We start from the raw sequence: 26,758 nt of genomic DNA, 5'->3' as shown, positions 1-26,758 counted from the left end.
GCTGGATTCTACCTCTCTGAGCTGGAAATTTCTGGTCACAGTTGGTGTGAATGCCTGAGACGTACCTCCCTGGACTACATGAAAAGAGACATGGAAGAGCTCTCCGATCTTGTAGCCCAGGCAGGTATGACCCTAGCCCTGAGTAGCATTCTGCCATCACCCAGAATGATGCCGCAGTACAAGGACAAAATGATTAACTTCAACAATTGGCTAAGCTTCTGGTGCCATTCTAAAGGGATCCAGTATCTGTCTGCCTGGGATGACATGGCCGACAGACCACGATGCTTTGCCAGAGATGGCCTGCAGCTGTCACCCCTGGGATTCCGGATACTGGCTAAGGTTCTTGCTACCCCTATAGTGCCTTTTTTAGGCAAGGTTCAAATGACAAATTCACCACTGTAACAGGAACAGGCAAGCAAAAACTGAGGGTGATGCTACTCAATGCCAGAAGTCTAAATCTCAAAATGCACTCACTCAAGGCACTCCTTAAAATGGAGAACATCGATATCTGTACAGTGACTGAGACCTGGTTCAAGGCTCCAGAGAGCACCCCTGCACTACCAGGCTATAACTCATACCACACTTTTCGGCCATGTAACCTGGACCGGAACACCAAAGGCGAAGGTGTATCCATATTCATTAAGGATATCCACACCTCCAGGCTAGTTGCTCAGCATAATGCAGCCAAGGTTATCCAAGTGCAACTAACTCTGGGCAAAACTGCAATCCAAATTGTATCTTGCTACAGATCACCCACCATGTCCCAGGATTCCCACTCCACTTTTCTTGATGTACTGGAAAATATTAGGGTTCAACCAAATACCCTAATAATGGGCGATTTCAACTACCCCACCATTAACTGGGAAAACTACTCATGTACCAACTCCTTCGCTCAATGCTTTCTGGAATTCATAAACACCAATGCCCTGGATCAACTTATCCACACCCCCACCAGGAGCAACAATATCCTAGATCTAGTCATTACCAATATGAGTGACCAGTGTTCCACACCTGAAGTCAATGCCTCATTGGTCCAATCTGACCATAAGCTAATTACCCTAGATATCCACATCCTGCCTCCACCCCCCATTAAGGAAACCATAATAAAAAATTTCTCCAAAGCCAACTTCATGCTTCTTAAGACAGAAGTGGTGAACTTCATGACACCCATGCAGATGGACAATACAGTTACGACTACTGAATCCTACACAACTGCACCTTATAAGCACTTACATGAGTGCATGGATCGTGCTATCCCAAACAGAACCAAGATGCTATCCTCCAAAAAAAGGAAGCCAATCTGGTGGTCCCCTGCCATAAACAAACTGTACAACAGAAGGAAGAAACTCTTGCAAAAGAGAGTAAAATCCCCTGAGTGAAGAAGCTCCCTGGTTAGCCTTAGTAAGAAGCTGTGATCCCTGATAAAATCCTCCAAAACTAGTTACGAAAACAAACTCACCACTGATTCTAAAGACAACCACAAAGCATTCTATAGCTATGTCAAGAATCTGAATGGCAACACTCAGATCTGCTCTGGGTTACAAAACAATGGCACTATATATACAGTCCCAACTGATATTGCCAACATCCTGGCAGATAGGCTCAGTGCTAACTTTACCCCCCTCTCACCCCCTAAAGAGCCCATCTCTATACCGGAAGAATGCAAAGTTCCTGTAATCATGGCTGCACAGGTAAAAACCACACTCTCCAAAGCCAAGAACACAGCATGCATGAGACCAGACAACATCCCAGGCTGCATTCTACATGAACTACAGAACGAACTGGCACCCCACCTAAGTACCATGTTCAATCACAGCCTCACCTCAGGCTTTTGTGCCTGCTGAATGGTGCACAGCAACGGTTATCCCACTCCACAAGGAGGGAGCCACCAAGGACCCTGGGAACTACCGCCCCATTAGCCTGATGAGCCAGGTCTGTAAGGCCATAGACAAGGGTAAGGTGGTTCACACAGCCTACCAGATCTTGCCAATTCTTTTGACACCATCCCCCACTCTGGAATTATAGATAAACTCACTAAGCTAGGTATAACTTCCTATGTCACAAGATGGGTTGCCAACTGACTCACTGACAGAACCCACACTGTGAAAGTAGCAGACTCCAAATCCGACTTCAGACCAGTGACAAGTGGAGTACCACAGGGTTCAGTCCTGGGTCCTCTCCTGTTTGGTATCTACTTCTCTGAAGTACAGGCTAACACAGAAGGTCTTTGGCTAATGAAGTTCACAGAAGACTGCAAACTAGGAGTCATAATAGAAACTCCTAACGATGTGGACATCCTACAAAAGGGACTCACTGAGACAGATGCCTGGTGTCAAAGCCATGGCCTCAAGCTCAAAGCCAAAAAGTGCATTGTCATCCCTTTTGGTAAAAACTCTATACCCATGAGCTACAACATAGGTGGCAGTATACTTAACACCAAAAGTGTGATAAGAGACCTTGGGACACAGGTGGACAGCAGTCTCTCCTTTGATAATCACATCGCCACAGTAGTCAGGAAATCCTTCTACGTGGCACACCTCATCACAAAAGGTTTCTCATCCAGAAAAAAAGAGGTCATTGTTCCCCTCTACTCATCACTCATTAGACCCATTATAGAGTACAACGCCCCTTTTGGTGTGCACCTCACAAGACATCTCCAACAACTGGAAAGGCCACAGAAATACCTCACAAAGAGGATTACCGGCCTCAAACAGATGCCCTACGCTGACTGTCTCAAAAAACTCCAGCTTTACTCCGTCACATATCGCCTACTCAGAGGTGATCTCTGCCTAACATACAAAGCTATGTCAAACCCAGAGCTGTTGGACATGCTCCACTTAAAGAAATCCCAATCCCTCTGAGCTAAACCTTGTCACCACTATAAACAGAACATGCCGAAGGGATAGATTCCTGTCCCAGAGACTTCCCATACTCTGGAAGAAACTACCTATCTATATCAAACAAAGCTCCTCATTAGCACTCTTCAAGAAAAATCTTGATGATTGGATGGGAAATAGGAAATTCACCCCGGGGATCTCCTCTGTGGCTCTGCTCGACAGTGGCACAGGAAAATAATTTTCTTGGGTGGCAAAAGCCAGGGTACCTTTTTGGCTGGGCTTGTATAGGCCCCAGGGCTGATAGCCTAGTACCTACCTATGAACCTATGAACCTATGAACGGGCTTATTATGCCTGCTTATTTGAACTGTTTCTTTCTGAAATTGTTGCTGTAGCATAGACCAGATTCAGGCCTGCTGAATCTAGCTTTGTTTGTATAACTTGAGCACTGATCCAGGCCAAATTTTTGGAGAAGGTACTCCTGCACCCTAGTAGCAGGAGTGTGCAGTTAGAACTTGTCTGATTCAAGACTACTGGAAAAGGGCTCAGTTCTGAGCTTTTTTCTGCTTAATTGGGTAACTTGTTAAAATCAGTTTGTTCATTTTCTATTGTTTAATATATATAAAAAATGCACTTTATTCATCTGCTTTTACTGTATTTGTGTTTTTTCCTACTTTATTACTAGGGGCATTGACTACAACTCTGATCTGCGATATATAACAATAAGGATCCTTTTCCGTGCATTTAAAGTGTTTTTTTGATTGTATCTGCTTTATTTTCTGAAAAACAAAACAAAAAAATAACAAAAAAAATACACTTGTTTCCCGCCTTTCTAAGCTAGTATAGTCCAGTTTTTAGGTTAGTGCTGAATTCAGGGCTGTGTTACAAATCTCTGTGTTTCCTCATACCTTACTTGGATAGAAGGAAGTTTCTCTGTTCACCTGTGAGAGAGGGTAGCTTTGAGCAGCCTATCTATCCCTGGAGGAGTGGTTTCAGCCCAGAAATTAGCAGTTTATTGGCCATTTTGGGCTAATTTCTATCTCTTTCATTCCCCTGCTATAAATACCGTATTTGCCCGTTTTTGCACACCGGGCAGCTAGGGTAAAACTATTCCCGGCTCCACAAAGTCTCCTCTTCAATTTTTCCCTTGGAACTAGGCAACCGTTCAACTTAAGCACTCAAGCCATTCATTTCTCAGCCCGGCACTTGCTCAAAACCTATAGCAAGCACTTATAAACTCTAGCACTAAACCCTCCTGTACTGTACAAAATGACAAGGCTATCTATTCGACCTTACCAGCCATCCAGTAAAACAGTTCACTGTACCTATCCAGGCATGTCCAAAGGGCAGTTTCAGGTGTACTCTCCAGTCCAGCTGGTGAATCTGGGCATTTTGAGGCAATGTTACAACTGCCTCATGTGCACAGACAACCCTCTCCTCCTACCACCAAACACTAATACAATACAGAGATGCAATTATACAGCCAAACTGGAGGCTAAGCTCTCTCAACTCAAGACTGGATCAGACAGTCAAGAGGAGAAGGTAAATACTTGCATCACACCACCAGTCTCACACAGACCCATTAAACCAGCACCGGCAAAAAACACAGATAAATACATGAAAACATACTCGGAGGCTCTAAATAAAAATCTACAAAACCAACAGAGACCTCTAAAGCAAACATCCAAGCAACCTCCACCTCCCAACACAAACCATGAAACACATACTTCACAAAACCAGTGTGACATGCAATCACAGCCCTTAAGGCAAAATAACATACCCCACATATTAGTAATAGGTGACTCTATAGTCAGGCACACTGTTGTCCCACTCATTAGGTTGAATAAGGAGATGGTTACTGTTAGCTGCCTGACGGGTGCCAGGATCCACCACATAACACAAGCACTCAGGTCACTCCAGAACAAGTACAAATATGACTCTGTCATTGTCCATGTTGGTGTGAATGACCTGAGCCATACCTCCATGGACTACATGAAAAGAAACATGGAAGAGCTCTCTAATCACGTAGCCCAGGCCAGTATGACCCTGACCCTGAGTAGCATCCTGCCCTCACCAAGAATGATACCATGGTATAAAGAAAAAAATTCTCGATTTCAACAATTGGCTAAGTTTCTGGTGTCATTCAAAGGGGAACCAGTGTCTGTCCACCTGGGATGACATGCTCAACAGGCCACGCTGCTTCGCTAGAGGCGGCTTGCACCTGTCACCCTTAGGCTTTTGAATACTGGCCAAGGCTCTTGCCACCCCCATAATGCCTTTTTTAGGCAAGGCTCAAAAGACAAATCCACCACTGTAAATAGCACAAGTAACAAAAAACTGAGGGTAATGCTACTCAATGCCAGAAGTGTAAACCTCAGAATGCACGCACGCAAGGCACTCCTCAGTATGGAGAAAATCGATATATATGCAGTAACAGAAACTGGGTTTAAAGCTCCAGAGAGCACCCCGGCACTACCAGGCTACAACTCATACCATACATTTTGGCCACAGAACCCAAACTAAAATACAAAAGGCGGGGGTGTATCCGTATTCATCAAGGATACCCACACCTCCAGGTTAGTAGCACAGCACGATGCTTCAGAGATTATCCACATGCAACTAACAATGGGCAAAACTGCAATTCAAATTGTAGCTTGCTACAGATCACCTACCATGTTCCAGGACCCCCATTCCATATTTCTGGAAATAGTGGGAAACATAAAGGTCCTACCAAACACCCTAATATTGGGTGATTTCAATTACCCAAACATTAACTGGGAGAACTACTCAAGTACTAACTCCCTTGCCCAACATTTCCTAGAATTTATAAACTCAAATGCCCTGGTTCAACTGGTCAACACTCTCACCAGAGGTGACAACATATCGGACTTGGTCATCACCAACATGGGCGACCGATGTTCTACACTGGAGGTCAATCCCTCGCTGGTTAGATCTGACCATAAACAAATCACTTTGGATATTCACATTTCACCCCCACCCTTGGACAAGGAAACCACCGTAAAAAACTTTTCAAAAGCAAACTTCACATTACTTATGACCGACGTGGAAAGTTTCAAAGCCCCCATGCTGAAGGATAATGCTCTCCAAGCTGCAAAATCCTTTACTAATGCATTCTACAAGCACCTACAAGAATGCATGGATCATGCCATCCCAAGCAAAACCAAGACTCACTCCACCAAGAAAAGGAAACAAGTCTGGTGGACTCCTGCCATAAACAAGCTATACAATAGCAGGAGGAAACTAGTACAGAAAAGAGTAAAATCCCAAGAAGGGAATACATCCCTGATCAGTATCAGCAAGAAACTACAATCTCTCATAAAAACATCCAAGGCGAGCTTTGAAAGAAAAATTGCCAAGGACTCCAAAGATAACCACAAGGCATTCTTTAGCTATGTCAAGAATCTAAGTGGCAATGCTCAGATCTGCTTGGAGTTAGTGCAGAATGTCACAAAATACACTGAACCGACTGATATCACCAACATCCTGGCAGACAGGCTCATTCAAACTTCACCCCCCCTCTTACCCCCAAAAGGGCCCATAACCATACCAAAAGAATGTAGAGTCCCTGAAATTGCAGACACTCAGGTTAAAACAGCCCTCTCCAAAGCCAAAAACACAGCATCAAAGGGACCAGACGGTGTCCTACATGAGCTCAAATATGAACTAACCCCTCACCTAAACACACTGTTCAAACTTAGCCTCTCCACAGGCTACATACCCATAGAGTGGTGCACAGCAATGGTTATTCCGCTCCACAAAGGTGGAGCCACAACAGACCCTGGGAACTATCACCCTATAAGCCTGATTAGCTTGGTCTGCAAGGCTATGTAGCGCATCATCATGGAACTCATTAACAGAGACATTGGGACCCAAGAAAAACTGGACCCTACCCAGTTCAGCTTTGTTAAGGGCAGATCATGCCTCCTAAACCTGGTGCACTTCTTTGAGACAGTTACCAAGGCTATAGATAAGAGAAAGGTGGTACACACAGTCTACCTAGAACTCGCTATGGCCTTCATCACCATTCCCCATTCTGGTATTATATTATAGACAAGCTCACCAGCCTGAACATAAACCCCTATGTCACAAGATGACAGAACCCACATGGTGAGAGTTGTGGGAGCTAGGTCTGACTCTAAACCAGTTACAAGTGGCATTCCCCAGGGCTCAGTCCTAGGACCCCTCCTGTTCGGCATATACTTCTCAGAGGTACAGGCGAGCACAGGAAGACTATGGCTGACCAAGTTCAAAGATGACTGCAAACTAGGGGCTATAATTGACTCTCCAGCTGACACAGACATCCTCCAAAAGGGTCTCACTGAGACGGATACCTGGTATCAAAATAATGGCCTCAAGCTAAATGCCAAAAAGTGCATAGTCATCCCCTTTGGAAAAAACAAAGTACCCACAAACTACCACATAGGTGGTAGTCCCCTAAATACGTTAGATGTAATAAGGGATCTGGGGACCCAAGTAGATAGTAATCTCACCTTTGATAATCACATTGCCAAAGTGGTTAGAAAATCCTTCTATGTGGCCCACCTAACCACAAAAGGGTTTGCATCCAGATCAAAAGAGGTCTTTGTGCCCCTCTACTCATCACTCATCAGACCCATCATAGAGTACAACGTCCCATTTGGGATGTACCTTAAAAGACACCTGCAACAGCTGGAAAGACCACAGAGGTACCTCACCAAGAGGATCACTGGCCTCAAACAGATGCCCTATGCAGCTCGACTGAAGAAACTCCAGCTGTACTCGGTTGCATACCGCCTACTCAGAGGTGATCTCTTCCTGACATACAAGGCCATGTCCAATACAGAATTGATGGACATGCTCCACCTAAAGAAAGCCTTAGCCCCTCAAGCCACACACTTTAGGGATCTAAACCTCACCACAACAATAAACAGGACATGCTTGAGGGATAGATTCCTGTCCCAAAGACTTACCATGCTTTGGAACAAGGTTCCAATCTACATTAGGCAGAGCTCCTCTCTAACACTCTTCAAAAGAAACCTTGACGAGTGGATGGGAAAAAGAAAGTTTACCCCAGGGATCACTTCAGTGGCTCTGCTGGACAGAGGCACAGGGAACTAATCTAAGGGGGCAGCAAGAGCCAACACATTCTGGCTAGGCTTATAAAGTGCCTTTGGGCAGATAGCCTAGTACCTACCTATGAACCCATGTTAAAATCAGATCTTTTTTCGCAAGGTTTTATAATAAGACAAAGTAAGGTTGCCTTCTCTCTCCCCTTTTACTTGCATTAGTTATTGAACCCTTTATAAATCATATTAAAATAACACCAACATTGAAGGTTTCAGTTTAAATGAAAAATATATTCATTTACAGGTGATGTTCTAACAACCAGTAATATTAATAACTCAATTAAAAAGATAATACTTCAGTTAAACATAAAAAAAATCTAAATGAAATTTAATAATGATAAAACTGAATTATTGCTATTTAGTGAAAATACAGATGAACAATTGAAGATTTACATCTTAGGCAAGGTTTAATATAGTATTAGATATCTAGGGACACACTTACTAGATACCAGAATCTCTAAAATTAATGAACTACAGTAAAATTATCAATGAAATAATAAGAACAACTAGTAATTGAAACAACATGCTTTTATCTTTTGAGTCCGTGTTATAGTTAAAATTATATTGCACAAAATATGCACTATATACATAACTGTATTGTTTCCTGATGTTAAAATTATTCTAGTGCATAAAATATGCATTATATACACAACAGTATTGATTCCTGTTAAAAATAATTACAAAATTAAATGACACTGTATTAAGATTTTAATGCAACCTCCTGAGGCCTAAAGGATGATATGTAAACTATATTGAACATGGAATAAGAGCAGTATTGTGTTTTCTAACATTGATGGCTATGTTTATGTTTTAATATTCAAAACTATGCTGCACTGGTTATATTATTGCTAACTAGCCCAATAGAAGTTAATCCCATACCAATTTTTGAAAATTTACCTCTAAAGCCGTGGTAATGTGGTAGCGTTGTCGCCTCACAGTTAGACGTTGGCCGTTCGATTCTCAGAGCGTCTTCTGTGTGGCGACATGCGTGAATGGGTGTTCCTTCATTGAAGGTTGTGCGTTAGGCCCGGCAAGCCAGCACGTCAAATCTACTACCAATCATTAGCAGACCGGAGTTCCGCTGTGGCGACCCCTAACTGGGAAAAGCTGAACAATTATAGTGATTAAAATGCATTTTTTCAATTATATGTTGTTCTTGGGATTTATACTACATGGATTAATTAAAAAATAGATAGTGACCCTACTTCACCAGGAAAATGTAATGAGTAACAGTTCTATAGAAAAAAAGAAATGTGCACCAGGTGACAGAATAGTTGATGCCGAATCTTAAGATGTCATGCTGCCTTCATTAAAACTAACTATGCCTTCTTCAACTACTTGATAACTTAAATAAATTCTGCTTTAATCCTCCTCTGAAGTATCTTGTTGCTACAGCTGCTACCTATACCTCTGATGTCTACTGTCGCTTAAATTGTATTGATAAGGCAGTCTCTAACCACAAAAATATGATTTATATGTATTTTGATAATTTTGTAAATGTATATAGTTATACATCTGTTCTGATTTTCAAATAAAATAAAATAAAACATTTGAAAAATAAGTAAACTATACACTGGAGAGCCTGTGGCTGATAGTCCTTCATTTCCCTATAACAACTATATATTTTACCTTGTTTAATTATAGTGAATAAAATTATTATTTTTTTCAATTATATGTTGTTCTTTGGAATTATACTACATGGAATAATTAAAAAATAGATGGTGAACCTGCTCATCAGCAAAATGTAATGAGTAACAGTCCTATAGAGAATGGGAAATGTACACCAGCTGACAAAGTAGTTGATGCCAAAACCTAAAATGTCATGCTGCCTTTATTAAAACTAACTGTGCCTTCTTCATCTACTTGATGACTTAAATAAATTCTGCTGTAATCTTCCTCTGAAGGATCCTATTGCTAAAGCTGCTTACCTATGCTTCTGACTTCTACTCCCACCTAAATGGTTATACTAATAAGGCAGTCTGTATCCACAATAAATATAATGAAAAGTTTAAAAACAAACCCCTGTGGTGAAATACCTGTATAAATAAATGATATAACAAAATAAATAAACTGTGTAATGCTTATAAAAGGTCTCATCCTCCCTACCTTAAAAGCACACTTAAGCAAACTAACAAAGAACTTAAGGGAACCGTTAGAAACTCAAAGCTGAGTATGAACTTAAAATAGCTACTAAAACCAAAATAACTGCAAATCTTTCTTTAACTATATCAGGAATTTAAGAACACTCAACAGTGTTCATAGCTAGTCCACAATAATACTCCACACTGTGATGCAAAGGAAATAGCTAATATCCTGGCTAACAAATTTTGTGCAAATTTTACTCTACCCACAGCTATAGCTATCCCACAGGTTCCACAATCTCATCCACCCTTTTTAATTACTATGTAACAAGTTCTATCAGTTCTTTCAAAAACTTAGAATACTTCATCCATGGGCCCTGACAACATACCGTGTTGTCTGGTTATCAGTGCCAAATATTTATTTATTTATTTATTTATTTTATTTTGTTTACTGGGCAAGTCGACTGGGCAGAACCCTTTTCAGTGGAGGCCCAGAGAGAAAAATGTCATTATGTCTTTTTATACAATGGTAAAAGCCACGACAATGATATCATAATTTACAGTAGTTATACAGTATTTAACAAATTAGATAGAGTTGGATGAATTTATCTGGTGTTGCAACAATACAGATGTCCAAAATATAGTGAGAGACTGGTCCAGTGGTACATATTCGGACACTTGGCTTACATTTGGTAGTAGTGTGTTACAGTGATAATTATAGTGTATTTACAGTTAGCAATAAAAAAATTAAAATGAGCAAAATTGTATTGCAATCACTTTCTGTTCCATTATATTAAAGAAGAGGAGAGAAGGTAAAGTGAAGAAGAAAGAAGGTCAGGCTGAGAAAATTGAGGGAAGAGGAGAGTTTTTGATGAAGACAGTTAGTTAGTGAACAGGTGTTTTTAGTTAGTTAAGTGAGGTAATGGAATGGTAGGATAGGAAGAAAAAAGTGTGGGTTAGATAATAACATGTTAATAATGTGGTAGTTTTATGAGTAAGGTAGAAAGAGGAGATAGTTGTTCATAGTTAAATATGGCCTTACTGAACCCTAACTTAAACTCTTGAATCTAAACCTCTCTACTGGTTAAAATCCTGAAGCCTAGAAAACAGTTATTATAATACAATACACAAGGGTAGCTCAACCATAGACATCTTTAGCCTCATTTAGTTCTTTGAAAAACTAACTAAAACCGTATATAGTGGTTATGCAGTGTATACAACAAATCTACATCTGGCCAAGGCCTTTGACACTATTCCCCATGCAAGTATTCTTGATATATTTATAAATCTGAATATAAATTCTTATCTGGTGTGATGGATTGCTAACCAGTTATTTGATAAAACCCATGTGGTTAGTAAAGTACAGTTTTGTACCTACCATAAATGTAGATGTTCGAAGATCCACATTGCTGCAGTCCTTACACTTGGGTAGTCCGCTGTCTTCGGTCGGCCCGAATATCAAAGTATAAGGCTGACGTCGGTCAAGGCGCATTAGACTGACATCAGGACGTCAGGGTACAAATGCGCATGACCGACGTCATATCCTCAGTCTTTTCTTGCCCCAGATGTCAGAAGACCCTAACAAGAAAGGTCAAAACCCAAAGACAACAAAACCAACAACCAACCACCCTAGCACTAATAATATGTACAATATATACAATATACACAATATTTACAATCCAACCCACACAACCGCCTCTAACTACAGAGGGAAGGAGGGAGGGTAAATTGGACTGCAGCAATGTGGATCTTGAACATCTACATTTATGGTAGGTACAAAACTGTACTATGTTCTTCATCTCACATTGCTGCAGTCCTTACACTTGGGTAGAATCCCAAAGCAGAGGTAAGGGAGGCTGGCACAACTATAAAGAAGCAGGAGCTGCCAAAATGCCCTGTAAAATAGCAGTGGCAAAACCAGCCCTAGATTTAGAGTAAAGTGGAAGGTGATAATGCTTAGAGAAAGTATGCACAGAACTCCAAGTAGCTGCCTCCAAGATATCTTTAGTTGCCACCCCCCTTAAAAAAGCTGTTGAAGTGGCAGTAGCCCTAGTGGAATGAGGCCTAATCCCAGCCGGAACCTCCTTGCCATGATGGGAATAACAGAAAGCAATGCAAAACCCAATCCACTTAGAAATAGTTTGTTTTGACACAGGCTTGCCCTGAGAACTCAAAGCAAAAGAAACAAATAACTGCTGAGACTGCCTGAACCCTTTAGTTCTGCTCAAATAATATCGCAACTGCCTGTGTATATCCAAAGTGTGCAAAATCTTTTCCCCTTTATTTTGGGGTTTGCATAAAAGGTAGGCAAATGAATAGTTTGGTTTAAAGACACACTAGAAACCACTTTAGGCATAAAGGAAGGATTAGTACGTAAAGATACCCTATCCTTATGGAAAATTAAGAAAGGCTCAACTGCCATAAGGGCCTGCAATTCAGAAACCCTTCTCGCAGAGGTAATGGCTAACAAAAAAGCAGTCTTCCATGATAAATATTTCAACTCAGCAGTAGCTGCAGGCTCAAAAGGTTGTAGAGTGAGTTTCTCCAACACAAAATTGAGATCCCAAGCAGGAGTAGGAGCTCTCCATGGGGGTCTTATATTCTTTGCCCCTCTAAGGAATTGCTTAAACAAAGGATGAGAAAACAATGGTGGGTCACAATCATAGTGAGCAGAAATTGCTGCGGCATGAATCTTAATAGAAGAGAAGGACAAACCTTTATCCAGTAACTCAGTAAGATATTGAAGAGCCACACTTAAATTAGGCTTAGAAACATCAAATGCTTTTGCTGCACTCCAAAATAAAAATCTCTTCCATTTATCTGCGTACACTTTCCTTGTACTAGGCCTTCTGGCTTCCAAAATAACATTCAAAACCTGCTGTGGAAGCTGAAACCCTCCAGGGTTTAAAACAGAATATGCCAGGCTGTCAGATGAAGAGAGTGAAGTTTGACATTGAGTAAATGACTGCTCTCCTGAGTCAGCAGGTGTGGAATCGAAGGTAAAGGCCATGGAGGCTCCCGTACCAGACTTCTCAGTAGTGGGTACCAATGCTGTCGAGGCCAATCTGGAGCTATCAAAATCATCTTTGGCTTGTCCTGTCTGACCTTCAGAAGTACCTTTGGGAGGAGAGGCAGAGGTGGAAAGGCATACACATGAAGATTGCTCCAATTGAATGAAAGAGCATCCACTTTCCAAGCTGTGGGATGAAAACTTTTGTGCAAAACTTTGGCAGCTGGTAGTTTAGTGGAGAAGCGAACAGATCTATGTCTGGAGTTCCCCATGACACTGTCAATTTCTGAAATACATGAGGATCCAATTTCCACTCGTGGGGATCCATAATTTGTCTGCTCAACACATCTGCTAAGGAGTTCTGTGCTCCTGGCAGAAACCTTGCCTGAAGATTTAGCTGTAAACTGAGAGCAGTCTCCCACAAAATCATTGCTTGTCTGCACAGAGGATAAGAATGTGTTCCCCTTGCTTGTTGATGTACCACATGACAGTTGTGTTGTCTGTTAGAATCAACACCTGCCCTGGAAGAAGTAAATCCTTGAAAGCTATTAATGCAAATTGGACTGCTAACATCTCCTTCAGGTTGATATGTAGATGTAGAAGTCTGGCAGGCCACGTGTCTTGTATCCACTTTCCATTTAGATGAGCTCCCCAAGTTTTGTCTGAGGCATCTGTCGTTAGAATCTGACTCGCCTCTGGCCGGTCACAGAGAGTCCCTTGTTTAGGTGACATTCCTGAGCCCACCACAAAAATTCCTTTTGAATGCAAGGTATTATCTGAATGACAGTGTCCAAATCTTGGCAGTGCTGTGTCCATACATTTTTGAGATACCATTGTAGCTTCCTCATATGCAGTTTGGCATTGGGAAGCACCAGAATACAAGATGCCATGAACCCCAAGGCTTGAAGGACTGTCCTTGCAGTCAGCCTGGACTGATGAGACAATTGATGGAAGTAAAGAGAAAGATTATTTTGTTTGTCCGGGGTCAAAAAGACCATCGGGATGCTGTATTCAGTCTCACACCCAGAAAGCACATGTCCTGAGAGGGTACTAGACTGGACTTTATTTCGTTCACAGAATACCCTAGGCATCTTAGCACTGCTATCACATAGTGTAGATGATGAAGAAGCTCTTCTTTTCCTTGAGCCAGAATCAGACAATCGTCCAAATAAGGATAGATCTGTATTCCTCTTAGTCTGAAGAAAGCTATCACTGGAGCCAGAACCTTCGTGAATACTCTGGGCGCAGTAGATAAGCCAAAGGGCAATGCAGAGAACTGATAATGAGAAGTCCCAGCCCAGAAACGTAGATATTTCCTGCAACTTAGCCTGATAGGAACATGAAGGTAAGCCTCCTTGAGATCCAGAGTCACCATCCAATGGTCTTTGCCCAGCAGAGGTAAAAGCTGTTGTAACGTCAACATTTTGAATTTGGGAATGTCCAGATAAGTGTTGAGGATAGATAAATCCAAAATTGGTCTCCACGTGTTCCCCTTCTTTGGTACTAGGAACAGGCGAGAATAAAATCCTAGGCCCACTTCTGACAGAGGGACCGGCTGAATGGCTCCTATTTGGAGTAGCAGAGAAATCTGTTTGTGAGCCTCTATTCTTTGCTGAGGAGGAACATCTGGCATGCCTTTGAAAGGAGGCAAGGTATGGAAATAAAACCTGTAACCTTGGTGTATGATATCCAATACCCATCTGTCTTGGGTAATTAAACTCCAATTTTCTTTGAAAAGTGCCAACCTTCCTCCCAAAGGTGCTGCTAGTCGAGAAGACTCTAGCAGCTGAAAAGGTAGGTCATTGGGTCTGTTTACGAAAGGACTGACCCCTGCCCTCACCCGAAGACTGTGCAGGTGAACTCCCTGTTCTAGGCCTGAAAGAGCCCTGAGCTCTGCCCCTGCCCCGTCTAGACCTGCCCCTGGACTGGGAATCATAAGAAGGATACGTCCACCCCTTAGTAGGCCAATTTCTGCTAAACTTCGGAGGCTGAACCTGCAAAAAATCTTTAACAGTCTGCATAGACTTAGCCTTGTCTTCCATTTTCTTTAAGACTGCCTCAACAGGTGAACCAAATAACACATCAGATTGTAAAGGAGCATCCAAAATCCTTGTCTTAACATGGTCAGATAAATTATGATCCCTCAGCCAGGCGTGCCTGCGAAGAACAGACCCTGAGGCAGCCACCCTAGACGAGGCCTGTACGGCATCAAAACCACATTGCAAAGAATGCTTACCCACTTGTTCAGAGACATGTACCAAATCCTGTAACTCTTTACAGTCAATACCTTCCGCCAGAGCATCTACCTTAGACTTCAATTGAGACAGTAGATAGTTTTGGTATTTCAACATGTGAAACTGGCAATTTAGAGCCCTCATAGCTAGGGTGGAAGACGTATAAACTTTCTTTCCCCATCTATCCAAAGCCCTAGCCTCTTTATCTGGAGGAACCGGATTTTTAACAACAGAAGCCTTAACACCCTTAGGCCCATGACTAACAGTTTCTGGGTCCGCCCTAGGACTCTTAAAAAGAAACTTATGAGCTTCAGGCACCCTATAATACCTATCCGGCTTAACAGGAGCAGGAGGCAGGGAATCAGGATTAAGAGAAGCCTCTGCAAACACATCCTCCACAACATCCAGAACAGGAGGTATAGCCAAAGGCCTATGCTGGGGTAAAAACAGAAATTCCCTAATACCCTGGCCTTCCCACTTAAAATGCTCCCTCATGGAATGGAGGGTCTCTGAAAAAGAAAAATCCTCAGGAGGAGAAGCAGAAGGAGTAGAATCATCCACATCAGAATCAGAATAAGGGGAATACTCCTGCAAGTCTTCAGCCGAAGACTCTGAAACATCTGAAGCCTGCTCAAAACTTCCCAACTCAGGTTCCACCCTAGGCCTCTTATCAGGAGGGGGCAAAGAACCTCTAATTAAGGTAATCAAATCTTCTGCCATTTTAAGCATATGCTTCTTGGGCACAGATCCTGAAGAACTAGGAGTGACACCAACTGAAGCTAAACCTGGCCTGCCTCTGGGAGAAGCCTTGGAAACAGAAGGCCTAACCACCCTAGGAAGGGAGGAGAGTACAGTAACCTGAGAAGCCCCTTCAGCCTGACTTGCCTCCTGAGAGGCCACATCCTGCAATAACAAGGTCTCCCCCTGGGCCTCCAGAGAAACCTCCGGTGGAACCACCGGCTCCACCGATACCTCTAAAGAACCGGCGTCCGGTACGGACGACTCGTCTACCCTGGGCTTAGCTGCTTTATCCTTGCGCTTCTTTGAAGAAGCGGACGCCGGAGCATCCGACGGCATAGTGTAATTGCACCGCTTCCCAAAGACTAACCTGGCACAATCTAACCTTCTCTTAATAGTGCGCTTATTGAATCTAGCACAAAAGCGACACCCAACAACGTTGTGCTCAGGCCCTAAACAAGGAATACACAAGGTATGATAATCTCTATGCGGTATCTGTTTCCCACAAGAAATACAGTTATTCACTTTTTCTGACATCCGGTAAACCACTGAGGCAAGAAAAAATCAAAATATTCCCCAACGGGGTACTTAGCCAACTTTGACTCGGTCTGAAACTCCGAACTCGAAAAATTTCAGAACGCCGAACGGCACTTGCAACGCTGCTTCTGCATCGGACCATGCGGCAAAAAAGACTGAGGATATGACGTCGGTCATGCGCATTTGTACCCTGACGTCCTGATGTCAGTCTAATGCGCCTTGACCGACGTCAGCCTTATACTTTGATATTCGGGCCGACCGAGGACAGCGGACTACCCAAGTGTAAGGACTGCAGCAATGTGAGATGAAGAACATCTGCCACTTCTGAAAGCAAAGCAGTTACCAGTCATGCACCAGAAATCTCAGTTTTGGGCCCTCTCCTCTTTGTCATATATTTCTCAGAACTTCATGCCAGCACTTCTGGCCTATGGTTGACTAAGTTTGTAGATGATTGTAACTTCAATGTTTTTATTTGATCTTCAACTGACTCGCAACTGCTGTAACACAGCTTAAACAATGTTACCAACTGGTGCAAGAACAATGGTCTTAAATTAAATGTAAAAAATGTAACACAATTCATTTTGGTAAGCAGTTTCACTTACCATATAGGAGATGCACCCCCCCCAATCAGACCCTGTTGCAAGGAATCTGGGTATTCTTGTTGATAAGTCTTTATCATTTGACCATCATGTTTCCACAGAAGTTTGGAAAGTCTTTTAAGTGGCCTCCTTTCAAAATGCATCTCCACTAGATCCAAAGAAGTCTTAACTGCCCTTTACTCATATCTTATTAGCCTCATTACTGAATATAATGCACCTTTTGGCATGTATTTATCTAAACATATCACACAGTATGACAGAACTCAGAGATTCACAAGTAAAAAGATCAGTGGCTTCAAAAACCTTAGTTATCAGGAGAAACTGGCAGTCCTTTCTCTCAGTTCAGTCTCTCCTCCATGCAGAGCTATGTCTAGCCTTTCGTGCCATGAAAGATCCAAAGCTACTTGATCTTCTATTCCTTCTTAAAACTAATGGCACATCAAATGCTCAGTTAAAGGAATTAAACTTTCATCAGAATATAAACAAGACACATCGGCATAATAGATTCAAATCCAAGCATATCCGCTCACCTCTGGAACAAACATCCACTACATGTTAAGCACAGTAGTACCCTTGCCACCTTCAAGGAAAACCTAGATAATTGGATGGACAGCCTCAAATAAACCTCCCTGTCTATCTTGTCTTGCCCTCCTTAAGGCTAAAGAAAATTTTTGACTAGGGTTTTTGGCTAGACTTGAAATGAGCTGCAGACCAATTGGCTAGCACTTACATATAAACCTATGCACTTAGTATACCTAGTACTTGGTAAATATTCTAGTTTTAATTTTTATTTGAAAATAGAAAAAATAAACATATGTGTGCAGAGCTGATCCTACTGAACTACAGAGTGGAAAAAAAGATCTGAAACTATTGGTAAACAGTGTTTGGCAAAAACAACTATTCCATTAATAAATTGATATTTCACAGGACTTAGGCTATGGTCTGCTAACACAAGTCTTTCCATATTCTAGTTAATTCTCTCAGGCTCCATTTGCCTGAAATTTCTTTGTAAACAAGTTAATTCCCCAGGATGAAAAAAAAGCAATTGTGCTTAAAGGTACATTGGATTTATAAACACACAAGCAGATAACAAATACATGGATTTCCAGTGTGCTGCTGTATGTCCTCTTTGCCAATTGTAGTTAAAAAACAGTGATGCCTTAGAAGCATGACACCCTGAGTTAGAAGAAGCATTTCCCCATCATTTCTTTTTGTATGACATACAGACAACAGCATTTACAGACTGCAATGAAAAACATGACATGAAATTATTTCAGGTAGTGCAGAGATAAAATGCAAAGAGTGCGCTTGGTTTGCTGGCCAGCCATACATTGTTCTGCTTCTTTGAGGCCAGCAAGGATAAACACAGTATGATTAATATATTTATATATGTGAAGAACTAGAGGGGATTTGCAACCTTCTTATCAGGTGCCTGAAAGATTACAACAGGGAAACTATTTTCAGCTGAAGGTGACATGGTTGTTGTTTTTTGTCTTTTCAGCTTTTCCAGGTTAGGGGTCACCACAGCGGAACTCTGATCCGCTAATGATTGGCAGTAGATTTTTTTTATGGTGCTGAGTTGCCAGCCTGACACCCAACCTTCAGTGAAGGCACACCCATTCACGTATGTCTTTTGGAGGCCACTCGACCGTGGAGAGGACATGCAGACTCCACACAGAAGGCACTCCAGCCGTGAACCGAACAGGAAAACCTCTTGCTGTGAGGCAACAAAGCTACCGCTGTACCACCGCGGCTTAAAATTAGACCATGCATTTGTATACTACGTCGCACATTTCTTGTACTTTTTTTTTCTAAAATATACAGCCCAGACAAATGCAGATAATTTTATATGAATCTAGGTTAACCAGATAGGAGACATAAACACAGTACTGTATCAAAACCCATCACACATGCTGGAGAACTGACCAAATGAAATGGATCAAAATTAGCAGGAGTCATTGAAATGGTCCAGATCTGCCCCAGTCATACAAGTTAAAGTCTACACTGCTGACAGTTCATTTATGCATTAGCATGAGTGTACCTGTATAGCAATGGAAACAGATTTGGACATTTATATGTTTTAAAAAAATTAAAATAGGTGTATTGCAGCTAATGTCCCTTGGCTAAAATGAGATTTCATTGAATGAATCAGTGTGTTTGATGTCTGACTCTTTTACAGAGATACTGAGATACTGGAAATGATTAAGCAAGCCTGAAAGTGTGAAGGTTTGCATCACATATTGGTGTGATGAAGAATGCTCATCTCAGAAAGTGAGGTATCAGTTTGCTTTTGATCAGCTTACTTTTCTGGCAACTATATTTGATGACATGAAAGCTAGCACATTAGTATGAGATCCAGCGGGTCTACTTTACTTACCCGAACAGCCACCGACTTTCACTTCACTGAGATGACAGGAATAAAAAACTAGAACATCGACATTAGCAACACCAACTTTCCACTCAAGGTAAGTAACCACTTGACCATCCTGTTTAACTTTGCTCCTTACCTGTGCAGTAGTGCCATCTTGGAGTTGGTATATTTTGTTAGGGGGTGTGGGGGCAAAACCCCTCACATGGGTAGGTTTCATTTTGTTTGTTTTTTTTCTGGAGGGGGATTACCTCGAGTGGAAAGTCAGTGCTCCAGATGTCAGTCTTCTGGATTTTCGTTCCTGTCGTCTCGGCGAAGTGAAAGTCGGTGATGTGGCTGTTTGGGTAAATTAAGTAGACCCAATACAGCATATCTGCTGAAAGGCTGCTGTGCTTATTTCCTGCATGTCTTAGATAAGTAAATGTTTGTCCCACACCCCTGCCTATCAGATGGAGGAGAGAGAAATAAGGTTTGTCTAAGTGACTTGCTTTTTTAACTTATTACATCTGAGTGATGCCTCCAGATACATCTGCTTTTAACTCCTACTGATGCCTCTAGGCATCAAATACTGATTGCTCATATTAGCATGAATAATTCCAAAACTATGCTATGTACAAGGTTTTAAAAGATTTCATCTTAAAGCTTACACAACGGCAAACTCAACTACATTAATATCTGACCTCTATCTAGTGTAGGTAAATAGATATCAACTGTTGTTTTTATGTTATTCATTTATACAGATATAATTTCCACAGTTTTCTAAATATCTCAACAACCAAGCAGCACAGACAGAACTCCTTGGCCTTATGTGAAAGCTGTCAGCTGTCTGAATGAAATGCTGATGACAGTATGTGTGTAACTTGAGTGGTTGCTGAGATACTGTAAGTTGTTTACAAAATATTACAAATGTAATAGTTACTGTGTTTACTGTGACTTATAAAATAGGGTTTAAGATCTAGAACCTAAAGAATACTACCACTATAAAAATAGCTGGAGCTGAAAAGTTTGCCATTTATGCTTCTTTCATAACCACTATGGTTCCAGAGATATGAACATTTGTTTGAAATTTGAAGACATCATTTGATCTTGTCAAAAGGCTCAGGCTCCACCCATTGGAAGTTACAGTACAAATTTCCTGAGCTTCACTGGAGTGAATAAGTGAGTACAGATCAAAAGAGCTTCTTCCACACAGTAGGTTTGGAACCACAAAGTTGTATGATGTGGGAGGCATTGGTCTATATCACAATGTCGAACTAAAACAAGTTCAAATATTGTAATATCGAACCCTATAGTCCGAAAGTGGAAAATAGCTAAGCCACGGCACATCGACTTTTTCCCCAGGGAAAAAAAATTGGTGGGCCGTTTTTTGGGGCTTTGCTATTTCCTCCACTGTGGAGTAATCTTGGAGTTGGTGTATTTAAGTAGGGGGAGGTGTGGGGGTCACTTTAGTTTAAGGTTAAGTTTTTTTTTTGTCATGGAACAGCGATTTTTTTCCCTGGGAAAAAAAATTGCTGTTCTGTGTTTTCGCTTTTGTTGGGTTTTGGACATTAGGGTTCGATATTACAACTATCAAACTTTTGTAAGTTTGACATTGTGATATAGACCCGGAAGGCATACTGTCTACACCCTCATGTACCTACCTAGCTAAACGTGTCTACTCTGAGGTAGCACTGTCTTAAGGTATGCTAAAAATTTTTTGCAGTTAAGACAATTAAGTGGAACAGGCTCAGTCCATCAGTATTTATTTATTTACTTATGTATTTGACATTTGTTGACCAGGAAAAGTTCGACTGGGGAAAGAAATATTTTCAGCCGAGACCCGGAGAGAAAAGCTCCAAAATATATAACAAAGTTAATTAAGTACACAACGAAAAAATTAAAATTAAGTTTCAGCATTGATTGACTAAGTTACAGCATCAAATTAAGTAGGTAGTAATGTAATAAAACAATTTATTTTTTATTTTTTTATTTTACATTTGTTGACGGGGATAGTCTGACTGGATGCATGTCCATTTTCAGCGGAGGCCCGGGGAGAAAAGCTCCAAGAGTAAGCAGATACAGCAAGATACAGCATTACATAATACCAGCATTACACATTACAAACAGACTATTTACAGAGATTACATAAGTAAGCAAGTTAAACAAGTTCCACAGGTTAAAGTTAATCCCGAGCGTAAGTCAGGATTAAATGTAATTATTACACAGTAAGCTGGTTAAGAGATTTTTACACATTCTAGAGAGCGTTAGCCAGGCTTGATACATTGACATAGCCAGTTAAGTGATAAATGTTGTTTGAGTCTAGTTTTAAATTGACCTAAGGTGGAAAGTAAGATAATATCAGCTGGAAGAGAGTTCCAGGATCTACTTACAGAGTTTGCAAAAAGAGAGTCACCGGCTGTGTTATTAATTTTGCTAGTCTGAATTAGTAGTTTGTTAGAGGATTAAAGCGGTCTAGGATTGTTATAGGGGGTGATGATATTTTTAAGTGCAGGAGTATTGTCCGGGTTATAAAGGATTTTATAGGCCATAATCAGTTGGTTTACTGGATTAGGCTGGGTAGTTCAAGCCACCCAAGCTGATTTAGATTGATGCAATGATGTGTCCTAAAAGGCAGCCCAGTGGCAAACCTAGCAATATGGTTGTAGCAAATTGAGAGTTTGTTAAGGACAGTCTTGTTTAAATTCGAGAGTAGAGGGGATGCATACAGAAGGGTTGAAAGAAGGTGAGAGCGAGCTATGGCAATTTTAGCTGGAGTGGTTAGGAGAGCTTTTATTCTGTAAAGTGACCCTAGTTTTTTATTGATGGTTTTGATAGTTTGGTTAACATGTAGGTCGAATTTTATATTATTATCTATGATGACACCTAATAGTTTTGTAGAAGGGCCAGGGGAGATTATTGTGCCATAATTTGAATTTATGGTAAAGGTGAAAGTGGTAGACATACGTGTTGGTGAAAATAACAGCATTTTAGTTTTTTTGGGATTTAGGATCAGATGATGTTCAGAAATCCAGTTTTCTATTGTATTAAAGGTGGTCTGGGTAGCTGACCATAACTCTACTGGAGATGTGGCCGAGCAAATCAGAGTAGAGTCATCAGCATATTGGATACAGCTGACATTTGGGATGATAGTATAAAGGTCATTAATGAAGATGGAGAACAGCAAGGGCCCTAGTACAGGGCCTTGTGGTTCTCCAAGGGTGTTAGGTAAAGGTTAGAGAGTTTGTTCTGCCAGAGGACAGCCTGCTGTCGACCATTCAGGTAGGACTGAAACCACTGAAGGGCTCTATTATCTAGACAGAATGTTTGCAGGGTGTGGATTAAAAGTTGGTGATCAACCATATCAAATGCCTTGGAAAGATCCAAGAAGAGGGCTGAGGATATATAATTATTGTTGCGATTATGGTTTATGGTGTTGGTAAAGGCTAAGAGGGCTGAAGCAGTGCTGTGATGAGGACGGACACCATGCTGAGTGTCTGCCATAAGGTGATTCTGGATTAGGTGGTGCATGAGTTGTCTATGAATACATTTTTCCATAATCTTTGCAAGTGGAGAGAGTATAGCTATTGGCCTATAATTGGAGAATTCAGTAGAGCTGCCTCCTTTGTGAAGTGGGATTACATAGGATATTTTCCAGATGGTGGGAATTTTAGCTTTTACTATGGTTCAATTGATTAGTATTGAGATGGGGTAAGCAATAGCATCAGCTCATTTTTGTAGGTACTCAGCAGGGAGTTGATTAGCAGAAAGTGTAGTGGGTTTTAATTTTTTGATCAAGGTACGGATAAGTGAAGTGGCGACTGGTTGGAAGCTGAATGCGAGTAGGTTTCTAGGGGTGGTACTTTCAGGACCAGGGGAACTAGGAGGTAGTTGGCTAGCTAGGGCTTGAATTGTCTCAGTAAAAATTCGGTTAAAACTGTCAGAAACATCTTCAGGAATTTTATCAATAGTTGCAGCAGGGATTGGGGTTGAAGTTTGTCCAGGATGTAGTAGATTATTTAAACTTGCTCAAAACTTCTGAGGGTTATTTTGATTTACTGTTTGGAAATTACAGTAGTATTGTTTTTTGTCTTGTAAAATGGATTTTTTTTAGTTTCGTTCCTGGATTGCCTGTATTTAATGTGATCTTGGGGGTCTTTAGAAGAACGCCATAAAGCCCATGCTTTGTTTCTAAGGGTAATTTTGAGTTTAGACTCTTTAGAAAGCCATGGCGCAGTTTTTGCCTTTGTTCTCTTTGAACGAACAGGTGCATGCAAATCAAGGATCTCAAGGAATTTGTTGTTAAAGTATGCTACTGCTTCCTCTAAGGGGAGGTGTTTTAGAATAGACCAATTACATGAGTTTAGTTCTTGCTGGAATTTGGCAGGGTCAAAGTTTATATTGTTTCTAACCTTTCTGAGTAAGGGTTGTTGGGAATTAATGGCTTTGTGCTTAATTACATATGTGAGAAGGTGATCGCTTAGGCCATCAGGGAGGGTACCAGAGGTGTACAGTTGGGGGTGAATATTTATGAGTACCCAGTCATGTATGCTTTCTTTTTGGTTGGGATTACCTATCCTGGTAGGGGTGGATATGATTTGTGTAAATGATTGCAGGTTAATATGGGTGGTTGGGGATTCTGAGGAACAGGTGCCCCAGTCTATGTTAAAGTCTCCAAGTAGTAGGGTTTCTTGGGGGTAGTGACATGATAGCCAGTGCAGGATATCTTCAAGTGTAGATATATTGTTACCTGGGGGAATGTACATACAGATGATATTAATGCAGTTATTTTTATTAAGTTGCAATTTGGTGGCAAGAATCTCCGAGTTATTAATCTGAGGTGGTTGTATTACATCTATGGTAACATTCAACTCAGATTTATAGAGTACAGCTACCCCCCCCCCTTCCTTGAAGCACAATCCAGCCTGTGTATATTGTACCCAGGTAGTAACACTTAATTGTCTGTAGTGTTAGGTTTTAACCAGGTTTCAGATAAACAGAGAATCTCAGGGGAGTGGACTTCCAGAAGTGCATGCAATTCATGAACCTTGTTATTAATGCTTCTAATATTGAGATGAAGACGAGGAGAGAGTTAGTTGGCCTATTAATTGTAGGGGTGTAGCTTAGATTGCAAGTAGAGGGGTTATGTGTATCTGAAGTGGGTGGGCCAGGGTTGGGGTGAATATCACCATCAAGTATTAGGTTAAGTCTATACTTGGTGATGAACGTCAGGAATTTGTTTATTAGTTTGTGGTATTGTTTGGATCTAGAGCTAATGTGCCTGGGGTTGAGATGTTGATAGACTGAACAAGATGTGGGATAGGATCTGGTACTGTAAGTATGGTTGAAGGTGGGAGGATTTACAGCTGGGGTGATAGTATGGCCTTTCGGGACCGGAAATCTCGTGAGAAACTGGTTTTCATACAAGGTAAGGAAGTATGGTGCGAACAAGAGGGGTAGTAAAGAGGAAGTATATCATTATCTGTTATTCAGCTAGTGAGTTAAGGAACTGTTTTACCTGGGGATGCAACACCAGAAGATAGAGTGGTGAGGTAAAGGTACTGGAAGGGGGATGGGAGAATGCCAGATGAAAGCTAATAGGTGCTATTAAAATGTAGGTAGAAGAATGGGGGTCAGAGGAATTATCCCAGATGAAAGCAGATAGGATCTAAAAAGTGGGGGAGTGGTTATAGTACTATAAATTTAGAGGTACTGGGAGCGGAAGGTAATTGGGGGCAGGGAGGGGAAGGAAGAGAGCCAGAGCATAGCAAGGGCAAACTTAGCGGGGGTATTGCAGTTTAAAGGTTTCCTAAGGTGTCCTAAAGCTATATGGTAAGTATTATAGTTCTTAATGTAAGAGTCAGTTTACTTAAGTTACAGGGGAAGGCGGCAAACACTCAAAAAAGAACCCTATGGTTGACCAAAATGGTGACCTGCTTAATTACACAGCACTGTAAGTGAAAGCTTAACAAATGCTTTTTGTGTGCAACCTACTCTGCTTAAAAGCTGAGAGAAACTGATTTTGTTATGGTGACCAATTGCAGTCCTGTAGACTCCGTTTTGTAGGGAACTGTAGAGTTCAACCAGGAAAAGAGATTCTAGGGTAAGCATGAAGGCAACAACAGGCAGTTATTTTATAATAATACATTCAGAAAGGTTTGATGGTGGGGGATAAAGTAGCACACTTCAGAATGAACTACGATTTATAGCTAAGAAACCTAAGCAAGAGAGCAATGTAGTAAATAAACACTTGCCAGATTTTAAAGATATACCAGAAAAACTAAATCAATTGTTCACAATTGTACAACTGGAAAATTGCCAGTAAAAGTACTTCAGGTATAGCTAGCTCAAGTTATTCAGGTCATAAAAGCACTTCTTCAATGTGTGTGTGCAATTTAAACATTAAAAACTCATGCAGCAAGTAGGAGCTCTGATTATACACTTTCTCTAGGTACAGGTTCAGTTTAAACACAAATATTACCACAGAAATTCAGTAAAGTCACTAGCTACTTATACAGTCTCTGCAAAAAAAATAGAGCAGTCTGTGCAGAATCCGAATTTAGCAGCAGGTCATTCAGTTACACAAAAAACAGTAAAAGATCCATACAAGGAAGAAACTTACAGTGAGTCACACCAGGTCAGCGAAGGGGGAAGAGAGGGGGAATCCTAAGCACCTAAAACAAAGCATATACAATTAAGTTTTGGCAACAATAAAATAAAATAAGAGTACTGAATACAATAAATTGTCAGCAACAAACAGAAAAATATGACAAGAGAAGCTAGACTGTAGCTAGACTGTCATTGACAAGTATTATTTGCAAATCAGTTTAAAGCTGTAAATAGTTAGGCGAAAAGGAAGGTATGGCAGAAGCAGAATAGAATTAAGTACAGCAGTCCAGAAAATATATGTGAAGTAATGGATAAGTATCTACAGGTTAGCAATGAGAAAAGGAACACAAGAGAAGAAAATTAAGAGTTTTGAATAGGAGTAATAAATGGGTGATGTTTGAATAAGTAGAAGGGGGACAAACAGACTAGTAACAAATGTCTGGAGGGCAGTAAAGATGAAAGAAGTGAGGAAAAATAGGAGGAGAGGTAGTATCTAAGTAGGATAGTGAGGAAGACAGGAAGAAAATAATTAATGACAGGCAAGGCAGGGGTGAGAAATGGATTGAGGAGATACTAGGTGGGGTGGATGGAGGCAGGAACAGTGTCAGGAATTAAGGAGTCTTTCTTTTAATATCTTTCTTGAA

The 26,758-nt window shown here is 41.1% G+C and overlaps 1 protein-coding gene across 6 annotated transcripts in view; it reads right to left on the bottom strand.

Annotated features, from left to right (window-relative positions):
• SYTL5 (synaptotagmin like 5) overlaps positions 1-26,758 on the bottom strand; it is a 2,413,062-nt gene that overhangs the window by 1,883,765 nt on the left and 502,539 nt on the right. For 3 of the 6 annotated variants that reach the window (XM_044072411.1, XM_044072417.1, XM_044072416.1), the window contains one exon: positions 26,128-26,179. The exons of the other annotated variants lie outside the window; for them this stretch is intronic. The gene's annotated coding sequence lies outside the window, so the exon portion shown is untranslated. The remainder of the gene's footprint in view (positions 1-26,127; positions 26,180-26,758) is intronic. 6 annotated transcript variants of the gene reach the window in all.

Source organism: Protopterus annectens, chromosome 5.part0, assembly GCF_019279795.1.
Source record: "Protopterus annectens isolate FY-2018-M chromosome 5.part0, PAN1.0, whole genome shotgun sequence".
NCBI classification, from domain to species: Eukaryota; Metazoa; Chordata; order Ceratodontiformes; family Protopteridae; genus Protopterus; species Protopterus annectens.
This window is presented reverse-complemented; position numbering and strand designations above follow the sequence as displayed.